This window comes from Mytilus edulis, chromosome 12 (genome assembly GCF_963676685.1).
Source record: "Mytilus edulis chromosome 12, xbMytEdul2.2, whole genome shotgun sequence".
Classification (NCBI taxonomy): domain Eukaryota; kingdom Metazoa; phylum Mollusca; class Bivalvia; order Mytilida; family Mytilidae; genus Mytilus; species Mytilus edulis.
The window spans coordinates 23,185,745-23,197,336 of NC_092355.1; positions in this window are offsets into that span (position 1 = coordinate 23,185,745).

Genomic DNA, 11,592 nt, shown 5'->3' on the forward strand with positions numbered 1-11,592 from the left:
ACTTTATTGTATTGTAACATCGATGCACGTAAAATGTAGGTTTTAGTATCTCAAATTGATATGTTTTGACGTTTTAGATTTGAGTTTTGTCCAACAAACGATATTCCATTGTCATTTAAACAGTTTAAAATAAGTCGTTAAAATAAATGTTATTTATTACTGAAATGTATTGATTGCAAGTTCTTCGTGATGTAATATCCTAATAAAATTGAGAATGGAAATGGGGAGTGTGTCAAAGAGACAACAACCCAACCATAGAGCACACAACAGCCGAGAAACTCCCGCACCCGGAGGAGTCCTTCAAATGGCCCCTAAAAGAATATGTTACTAGTTCAGTGATAATGGACGTCTTAATAAACTCTTATAATCAAGGAAATAAGATTTAAAATCACACAAGACCAACAAAGGCCAGAGGCTCGTGACTTGGAACAGGCGCAAACAAAATAATGTTTATATTTCGAAGTTTGTAAAGAAGATATATCTACATTAGTGTTAATGCAAAAACACTCATAAATTGCCACCTAAAGGAACGAGACCAGTTGCGTAGACAGCTTATAAGTCTCCTGCTACCAACAGCCACGATAAGAGTCGCATTTAGTCGTTTTCACCCGTTATCCTGTTCAAGGATAATTTAAGAAATAATTGATGCAAGCTTTACTTTATTGTAACTTCAACATGGTTAGGCAATACATTCGTGAAGATTTTTGCCCGAGCGATTGCATATTTCCACCTGATAGAATGGTGGTGGCATGCTAATAGTAATTACTGCATAGTCATAATTGAACTACGTTTCGTATGATTGTGCAAAATTGACGTTTAAAATGCACACAAAACCTTCTGTTTTGACAGAAAAAGTGAGAAAAGAAATGCCAACTTTTTAAGTAAAAGGGTCAACGCACGAGTGAGATCTAACATTCTTTTTAAACATATGAAACTATTCCAGTCATAATTACGTTTGATAACTCTACATGTTACTGGTTTAATTAGGATTATGTAAAATTTACTGGCTACCCGATGGATTAATGAAAATTGAAAAATATAGTTATATTACCTCGGTAAATATCCATTCGACATCTTTCTTTATAAGTATGAAATAATATCGTAATGCAATTTTTATTTAGAATCAGACAATACTAATCTACATTGGTATTGTCAAAACATACATCTGCCATAATAATAATACTTTATTCAGAAGCAATACAGCTTATAGAATATACAATTTTACAATATTTTTTTTTTGAATGCATCAGTGAAATATAAATACAATAATTATAATTAAATAACAATAGGCATTGTCAAAACTGTAATACATCGTGATTAGGTGCCATGTTTGTTTTCTTTGATCACGTTGATGTTATGACTTAATCTAGCTTTGTCTTTGGCTATCATTATATTGACAATAACGTGTCATATTTAATTGCAATATAAATTTAACAGTGAAATTGAATTGAATTATTTGCATGGACAAAATAAGTGTCGAACATTTTTTACATTTGAAAATTATTTGGTCGCCAGTTTTTCAAAATTTTATAAAAAAAAAACGACAGCATGTATCAGCTTTATCAAAAGGAACCACTATTAGATTCTATGGTGCTTTAAGGTTAAGACAATGACTGAAAACACGAGCATCCAACAGTTATTAGTTTTTCACTGTAACAATCTTACAAAATAATTTTTTACCAAGTCGCCCCACGCTGTAAATGTGGTCGCCATCTTGAAAAATGATATCAGAGTTTCTGAAAATAGCTAATTTTCAAATTAACTTGGAAGGTACATAATAAAAAAAAAATATTGTATATACGATATTTCAAATATTTATGAATATAGAAATAAGCACATATGTCCACTATTTTTCCATCTGTTTTCCATTAGGTTAAACACGACAGAAAATCCATTATTTATCGTAGGTGTATGATTTAACAGTGTGAACTATCGAGGCAACAAGACACATTTTCAAAAGCGTTTGGAAGGGAGAAGACCAATTTTAAACTTTTCCAAAAGGCATAAATATATTTCTAAATGTATGAAGAATTATATATATGTCCACACTTTTTGTATCATGATCTAAAAGTAATTTATTTAATCGATTTCTGGAAGCCCCGTGCATTTCTATACATTTTACTTGGGCATGATACGGTTAATTGGTGACGTCGCCAAAGTCACGTGATGACTGCTATAGTTGGGAACGGGTTGTTTTCTTTACGATTATCAAATGTTATTGGTGTTAGATCCGGTTTAGCGTTGTAAGTGTTCATTAGATGTTTATAAAATTATTAGATATATTATTGTTATTTCAATTAGTACTATAAGTAATATGGTTTGCTATTAAGCCCCCTAGGTTCACTCACACGACGGGTGCCACATTTGCCTATTCTTCTGGAGCACCTGAGATCACCCCTAGTTTTTGGTGGGGTGAGTGTTGCTTATTCATTAGTTTTTTATGTTTATGAGTTTAACTGTCCCTCTGGTATCTTTCGTAACTCTTCCATAGAAGGTTAGCAAAATTCATAGGGACTGGGACCGAAGATACCAGTAGTGAGCCGTTTAACGAATTTACCTTTGATAACTACTTTGACCAAAAAAGACATAAAAAACAACTTATAACTAAAAGCCAAATATTTGTAAGCCCAGGAATTATTAGAGCCAAAACAAAAAAATAAAGAGCTCTTCGACCCAACACCAACCCCACCCCCAAAAAAGACATAAAAAACGGAACGCTAAAAGCCTATTTTTTGAAAGCCTAATATCTATAACAACCAAAACAGACACTGGAAGAGCCATTTGACTAAAAAAGATATTATGTATGTGCCTGTCCCAAGTCAGGATCCCGTAATTTAGTGGTTGTAGTTTGTTTATGTGTTACATATTTGTTTTTCGTTCATTTTTTTTATACAAATAAGGCCGTTTGTTTTCTTGTTTAAATTGTTTTACATTCGGGGCCTTTTATAGCTGACTATGCAGTATGGGCTTTGCTCATTGTTGAAGGCCGTACGATGACCTATAGTTGTTAATGTCTGTGTCATTTTGGTCTTTTGTGGACAGTTGTTTCATTGGCAACCCTACCACATCTTTTTTTATTATTATTAAACAACGGAATACTAAATACCCAATGTTTGAAAGCCAAGGATTGAAAAGAACAGAAATAGACAATTGAAGAGCTCTTTGATAAAAATAAAAAATGCAATAAAACAACGGAACAATAAAAGCCCAATAAATGAAAGCCAAATATTATAAGAACCGAAACAATTGAAGAGCTATATGACCGAAAATAATATAATAAATAAGCCAAATCAATCTGAAGCTAACTTTGCGAGAGAGTTAAAATCTTAGTTTCATTGTTATTCCAAAATTTATCAGCATACAATTAAAGAAAAGTTTGATATAAATCATGACAATACCGAAGTACTGTGTAAACTTCCCAAAATAACGTGTATGGCGTAATAGTGTATGCCATCTGGTAGAATGAAAGAAGGTGTATGGTGCCATGGTGTGTTGTGTAAGGGGAATGGTGTAATTGTGCAACATGCGTACGCGTTCTGGAATGGTGTACGACATTTAAACTATGCAAAATATTGTTGAGAACTGATTTTTAAATCATGCATGAATTTCATATTGTGATCAAAATTCGTTGGTTTGTTTTAAGTTAATAAATATTTTAGTTGCATGCTTTTAAATTCCATTATGGTGTTATGTGTAAGATGTGTGGTGCAAAGGTGCAACGTGTGTTGTGTAATAGCACAGAGTGTATGGTGTAATGGTGTATGCATTTAGTGGGAAGTTTACACTATCCAAGGACTGTACTGACTATTATGCTGATGATACCTAGACATTTATACAAAAATGTAAAATAACATACATACCGAACTCCGACGAAAATCAAAAATCGGAAAGTCTTTAATCAAACGACAAAATCAAACACACCAAACGAATGGATAACAAGTGTCATATGCTTGACTTGGTACAGACATTTTCTTATATAGAAAATGGCGGATTAAACCTGGTTATATACCTAGCTAGCCTCTCACTTGTATGAAAGAGGGACGAAAGATACCAGAGGGACAGGCAAACTCGTATATAGAAAACACAATGACAACGCCATGGCTAAAAATAAAAAGACAAACAGACAAATAATAGTACAGAAGACAAACATAGAAAAATAAAGAGTAAGCATCACGAACCCCACATAAAATTGGGTATATATTCGGTAGGTCACATTCGTGAAAAGGGGAAGGATATTGTATTTACGACATAAGGAACATATCCGATATCATTTGTTAAACTGTATTCTATAACGGTCAACCAACAACTCGTGATGGCGTCCGTAAAATTAACGAAGGAATGATTTCAACTTCACTATTTGGAACTCTTTGTTTGATAGCTTCCTTGTCAGCTGCAATACTCTATCAAGAAAATCATGATAGGAAATACAAGACCGGGCATATTGTATCAATTGGGAGATATATACTAGTACTCCGTATGCAAGCGCTGCTGGAATGTTGCTACATTTAATTGGAAAGTTCTCAAATTGGAAGCTGAAATCATCTCTTTTGTTACAGTTCGTTTCTGTGTGTGTTACATTTAAATGTTATGTTTCTGTTGTGTCGTTTATCTCCTCTTATATTTGATGCGTTTACCACAGTTTTAGTTTGTAGCCCGGATTTGCTTTTTTCTCTATCGATTTATGAGTTTCGAACAGCGGTATACTACTGTTGCCTTAATTTGTCGTAAAGTTTTGTTTTCAACCGACCGTCATTGTCAACTTCAGATGTAAGTCAAGATATTAAGCAGACTTAGCTGTATCTGTAGTATCCTTATCTCTAGTTCTATGGGATAGATTCGTTCAACATAGTCACTAAATTTTGTAGTATTTAGTGAGAGAACATCATCTGTATAGCGGAACGTAAAGTTAAAGGATATTGCTAACTTCTTATCTTTCTCCATAAGAGGTTCCTGTATGAAGTCCGCCTCATAATAATAAAGAAACAAGTCGTCAAGAAGAGGGGCACAATTGGTTCCCATTGGAATTCCGACAGTCTGTTGAAAACATGTCTTCCAAACGTAACAAATATGTTGTCAATCAAGAAATCAAGCATCTTGATAATGTCAGTTTCAGAGAATGTCTTGTTTGAATCAGAGTGATTCTTTACAAAGTAGGAATTATCCCTCCCTGAGATAAGGTACGTGTATCTACGTTCGACATTCTTTTTAATAAAACAATGTAATACCAACTCTTCCAATTTGTCTTTCAGTTTGGAATGGATATATATGAAAGTCGCACAAAATATATCAAATTCACAACTGTGTGTGAACAAAACAAATAGACAAAATAGGTTCAAATGTCAAAAATAGGGATAAAGCAGTCAACATTGTGTTAAAATTAGTTAATCGTTACCTTGTTTTGATATTCTCCTAATGCAATTTTTCCCCAATAAATTCTTTTCATAGAAAACTAGAATAAATTTTTATTAACAAGTTTATAAGTGATAATAATGTAATGTGTCAGAACCGTGTACGTAAATCATAACTGATTAAAGTTTAGTCCATGATGTACATGTTCGATTATTTCTTCATCATACACAAAGTGGCAAAATATAGTTACTTTATTTAAAAAATTTCCCACATTACCTCACGAGTCAGAAAAAAAGGTTTATTTATTAACATATATATAAAAAATAACTTAATTAACTTAAACATTGTAAACCTATTGTAAAGACAAAATGGTTATAACTGAATAAAACTAAGTCAATGATGTACATGTTCGATTATTTCTACATCTTTCACAAAGTGTCAAAATATAAATACTTTATTTAGAAATTATTCTCACATTACCTCACGAATTGGAAAAAAAAACTTTGATTTCAATTTTCAGGAGCATTATGACGCCATTTACTTTTACACCTTTCCAAAGTAGAGAGCCGTGGTATAGTGGTTAGCGCATCGAACTACTTACTAACACAAAGGTTCCTGGTTCGATTCCCGTTCCGGGATGAAAATTTCAGGGCCTAACTTTTCGCCTCTCCCATGACACCATTTGTTTGGTCCTGAGGAAACAATGATAGAGAATCGGAAGGGGACGATAAAGGGGGTGACTCGTGATAAGAGAGAGCCATATCTCTTGCAAATAAAAGACACCCTTGAAGATTTCGAAAAAGAACAGGCTAATGCCGCTACAAGGCGGCACTCGCACCCGCAAAGTAGAAAGGGATTAATATAAATTGCAATAACTTGTTTCCTAATCCACTATAAATACATATGTTTAAACTAAAGAAAACTGATTTGTATATGATTACAATTCATCTAATTATCCTTGATAGTTATTTGATCATGATAGAGTGTATATGTTTAAGGATGTCAACGAGTATTCAAACATTGAATACTGTAATTAACTTAAGCAGTGTATATAAAGTGATTAGACAATATGGTTATTCAGTTTGGCCATTGTAAGATGTACTATAAATATAAGTTAGTGTCTCTTCTTCACTTGTTTTGTTTGAACTTAAATATGAAATTTCAAGAGCATTATGTTTGTAATTAAAAAAAAACATTTTAATAGTCCTTTACGTATACATAAAAACTTACATGTTATTGTATACCATAACAAAAGAAATAATACAGGGCAATATATAATCAAATTGGACACACAACACCAAGGTAACTAATTGGCCAATTGGTCTAATGATAACAGACTTATTGTCTTAACAAAACCATTGATATAAAGTTAATACCCTATTTTTTTGGCGAATGACTTTTTTTCAATGGGTCAATTACATTTTAAATTTTCAGAGTTCATTTTTTTTGTGATTTTTACCTTTTAACTACTTTTCTTATTTATTAAATTTTATGCTAAATTGGAGCTCAAAAGTGTGTATCGTTATTTTTGTAGACTAGTATATGAATGAACCTAATCCAGTTACATTTCAAAAAATGGTTACACATAAAAAAAAATCATGTTTTTATGCCCCACCTACGATAGTAGAGGGGCATTATGTTTTCTGGTCTGTGCGTCCGTCCGTCTGTCTGTCTGTTCGTCCGTCCGTCTGTTCGTTCGTCCGTCCGTCTGTCCCGCTTCAGGTTAAAGTTTTTGGTCGAGGTAGTTTTTGATGAAGTTGAAGTCCAATCGACTTCAAACTTGGTACACATGTTCCCTATGATATGATCTTTCTAATTTTAATGCCAAATTAGAGATTTTACCCCAATTTCACGGTCCACTGAACATAGAAAATGATAGTGCGAGTGGGGCATTCGTGTACTGAGGACACATTCTTGTTTTTTTTATTATGAGTTTTGAGAATCGTAGAATTATTTGTATTAACAAAATGAGTATGTTTTTTATGCGTACAATAGAAAGAATTGTGTCCAGTATTTATCATTAGACTTAGTTATCTGTGTAGCAATCAGTTGCAATAGTTTTAGAACTTTAAAGTTCATTACTCTATACAAACATTGAACTGTGATGTGAGTACAGGTAAAAGGATTTTGTTAAATAAAGGCAACAGTAGTATACAGCTATTCAAAATTCAATAATCGATAGAGAAAAAACAAATCAGGGTTACAAACTAAAACTGAGAGAAACGTATCAAATATAAGAGAACTACGACACAACAGAGACACATCACCGAAATGTAAAACACACAGAAACGAACTATAATGTAACAATGGCCATTTTCCTGACTTGGTACAGGGCATTTTATGAAAAAATGGTGGGTTGAACTCGGGTTTGCGGCATGCCAAACCTCCCGCTTTAATGGCAGTGTTAATTATAACATTAAAATTACAACGTTACACCACAGGGCTACAATAAATAAATAGTAGAAAATATAGGACTGAGAAACAAACGAATAATAGCCATCAAAAGGTAACAGGTTGAATAATATTTTTATACACCAGACGCTCGCTGCGTCCACCACAAAATTATGCTCAGATGAAACAACAAACAAAATAACAAAATCGGCACCACTGTCCTCACCTATTTTTCACTAATATTTTACAATTCTGACAAGTTATAACATGTTTATTATATATAATGCTACTGCAAGTTTATTTAGTTTGATGAATACTGTGGTTTCATATATTTTCGTGGGTTGATGAATGAATGCATTTTCATGGATATTTAATTTTGTGATTTTGACTTTGTCTTTATACAAACCTTTATATTAAAATGGCAATCCGTTGAACATTTGAATTCGTGGTACACCTGAAACCACAAAATCCACAAAAATTGGTATCAAAGGAATAATAATGAATCAAAAGTAGAACTGTTTTTATGTCGTTGCTTAGTAGTTCATTCAACTCCACGTCGACAAATACATAAACTGTGAGGAAAATCATGGAATCAATTGAATGAAATTTAACATCATACAATAAGCTGTGACACTATTATTGATACATATTTAAAACGGTTTAAAAGTAGGAACGTTTAATTCTTATCAAATTTATATTATTATAACCAGTCTGTCAACTTTAAGTTGCTATTATCTAGCATTATACATCACAATTGCAATAATTGACACTAAATACGAAAAATGTGTTTTTGTTGAATTTGCCAACAAAGTATAAGCCACAATTGCTGGTTCGTCCGGTATAACGCGGATGAAGAAAAAAATGGAACGGTTCTTTGGCCAGAAAAGTGTCTGTCTGGTTGAACGTCTGCAATTACGGGCGGTCTATTGTTCAAAATTGTGTGTGACTAACTGAACAACTGAAACTACGGACGGTTAATGGTTCCGAATTGCGTCTGATTGGTTGAAAGACGAAAATAATGGACAATTATTAGCGCACAGCTGTTGTGATTGGATGAACAGGAACAGGAGTACGGCTAAATGATCATTTATGAATGGTGACCGAATACTTTGATGCAAAGAGATAGTGTTCTCATTCTGAACTCCTTTACACAAAAGACGTAAATTATTGGATCAAATAACGGCTTAAGGATTAAACAAACATTACACAAAAATAGAACAGTTAATGTGGATTCTACTGGACCTGTATATAAAGAGTAAAATGACATTACTGATCTTGGTATGCTTGCCATAAGTGTAACGATGATAATAATTCCAAGTGTTTTAACATTTCTCCTCATTCCATGTCCACTTCCAGTATCAATGGCGTCGCTGTTGTTAGAATTTTCTAGCTTCATCGCGTTTACTCTATTTGTTCGTTTAATTAAACGAAAAATTACAATAATATATCCTAAAATAATGGCTGTAAACACAAATGCCATCGGAATGTCAATTATAAAAACCAAACTTGGTGTTGCTGTTTCTGCGACTGTGCACTGTTTACAGTCTGTCGATATAGTATAAAGAAAGTGACAAATTATTCCAATTTGCAGGAAAATAATGCTGAAGGTTATCCCTTTATTTGATGTTAGGAATCGCCAGATTGTTTGTGTTTCGGTAAAAGAGGGACGAAAGATACCAAAGGGACAGTCAAACTCATAAATCTTAAACAAACTGACAACGCCATGGCTAAAAATGAAAAGGACAAACAAACAATAGCACACACGACACAACATAGAAAACTAAAGAATAAACAACACGAACCCCACCAAAAAACTAGGGGTGATCTCAGGTGCTTTGGAAGGGTAAGCAGATCCTGCTCCACATGGGGCACCCGTCGTGTTGCTTATGTGATAACAAATCCGGTAAATAGTCTAATTCGGTAGGTCACATTCATGAAAGGGAAAGGGATTGTAGTTACGACGTAAGGAACATATCCGATATCATTTGTGAAACGGTTATTCCATAACGGTCAACCAACTCGTGATGGCGTCCGTAAAATTTACGAAGGGAGGATTTCAACTTCACCATTTGGAATTCTTGGTTTAATAGCTTCCTTGTGAGCAGCAACCCTCTATCAAGAAAATCATGATAGGAAATGCAAGCACGGGAATATCGTATCAGTTGGGAGATATATACCCCGTGTGCAGGTGCTGCTGGAATGTTGCTACTTAGAAATGGAAAGTTCACAATTGGAAAGCTGAAATCATCTCTTTTGTCGTAAAGTTTTGTTTTCAACCGACACTCATTGTCAATTTCTAGATGTAAGTCAAGATATGAGGCCGACTTAACTGTATCTGTAGTATCCTTTATCTGTAGCTCGATTGGATAGATTGGATAAATGTCGCCATTAACCGTTCCAAAGAGATCAGACCACACTGGTACGTCGAACATTGAAATGTTGAAATAATTAGGTGTTGTAGAAACAAACATAAACATGCAACTTCGTTCTGTCTGTTGAATATTTCTTGCACTAAACCAAGCAACGGTACTTCTGAAACAAGCATAACGTTTTTGATACTTTGACATAACACAAGTTTCTGAAACTTAGACTTTCTTAATTTTTTTGAACTTGCTAAAACTATAAGCGATCCAATATTCAGTAGGAGGCAAACGAAACAAATAATAATAATACCACCAATTTTAAATCCATCCATATCGTCATAAATCATTTCAGTAATTCCTTTCTTATTATAATAGTCATCGATATACATTTATATACAAACGGTTAATACCTGCGCGACTACTATTATCAGTTATGTCGTACTTTTACCTGAATATGGTACTATGTCATACAGGTGTGTCGTTGCTGGCGTAATTTAATTTCACACCTTGCCATATTAATTTGATTCGTAGCAGATTTAACTATTTATTCTTAATTATAATTGGTTAACCATGGTAGCCTGTGTTAAAGATGTCAACCAGTTTTTTAATATTTCTAGAAGCGAGACTGCCAATTAATACTCGGTTTATTGGTTTCCTTTCAGAATGATGTTGTTTTCTAGTATTCTAATCAATTTTTGAGAGCGTAAGTCGGAATTAGATAGCAATCTTTGCTTAATTAAAATTAGAATATGTTTCAAATCTTAGCGCTGAATGGTTGCTCCGAATAGAGGTATGCCATGCTTACATATAAATACGTTCGTTTTAGCCATTCCATACTCTTTCTACTGTCAGAGCAGATATTGTCGTCTGTAGTATTGTTCATTCAGTTACAAAATTGAAAACATGGCTCTGTCCAGAAAAGTTGACAAGAGAACTTTTCCAAAGAAAAAACAAATCTGTTGCATCCTGTGGTCACCATAAGTAATGATTGAGTGAATCATCACCCTTTCGTTGATTTCTTAATATTTTTCTCAAAATTTTTAAAATCGGTGTGACTTTGTGAACTTTTTACACCAGTAATGTTGGGGTCCTTTTTAGCTTCCTGTTCGGTGTAACCAAAGATGCGTGTTGAAGACCGTACTTTGACATATATATAATGGTTTACTTCTTATCAATTATGAGTTGGATTGAAAGTTGTCTGAATTGCACTCATACTCTATCTTCTTATATCTATTTAAATATTCGGATGGCCAAGTTTTTTTCTTTTATAAGATATGTAGTGTATAGCACAATTATTGGATATGATAGACTATCACAAAGTCTAACCAGATAAAACAACAGAATTTTAGTATTCATAAAAGGAAACACATTTGCAAATCAACAAAAGGGTGATGAATAAAACAATTATTATGTGGCCACATGATGCAACGAATTTGTTTTATTACGAAACAATATCTTGAGCGTCACTGATGAGTCTTTTGTAGACGAA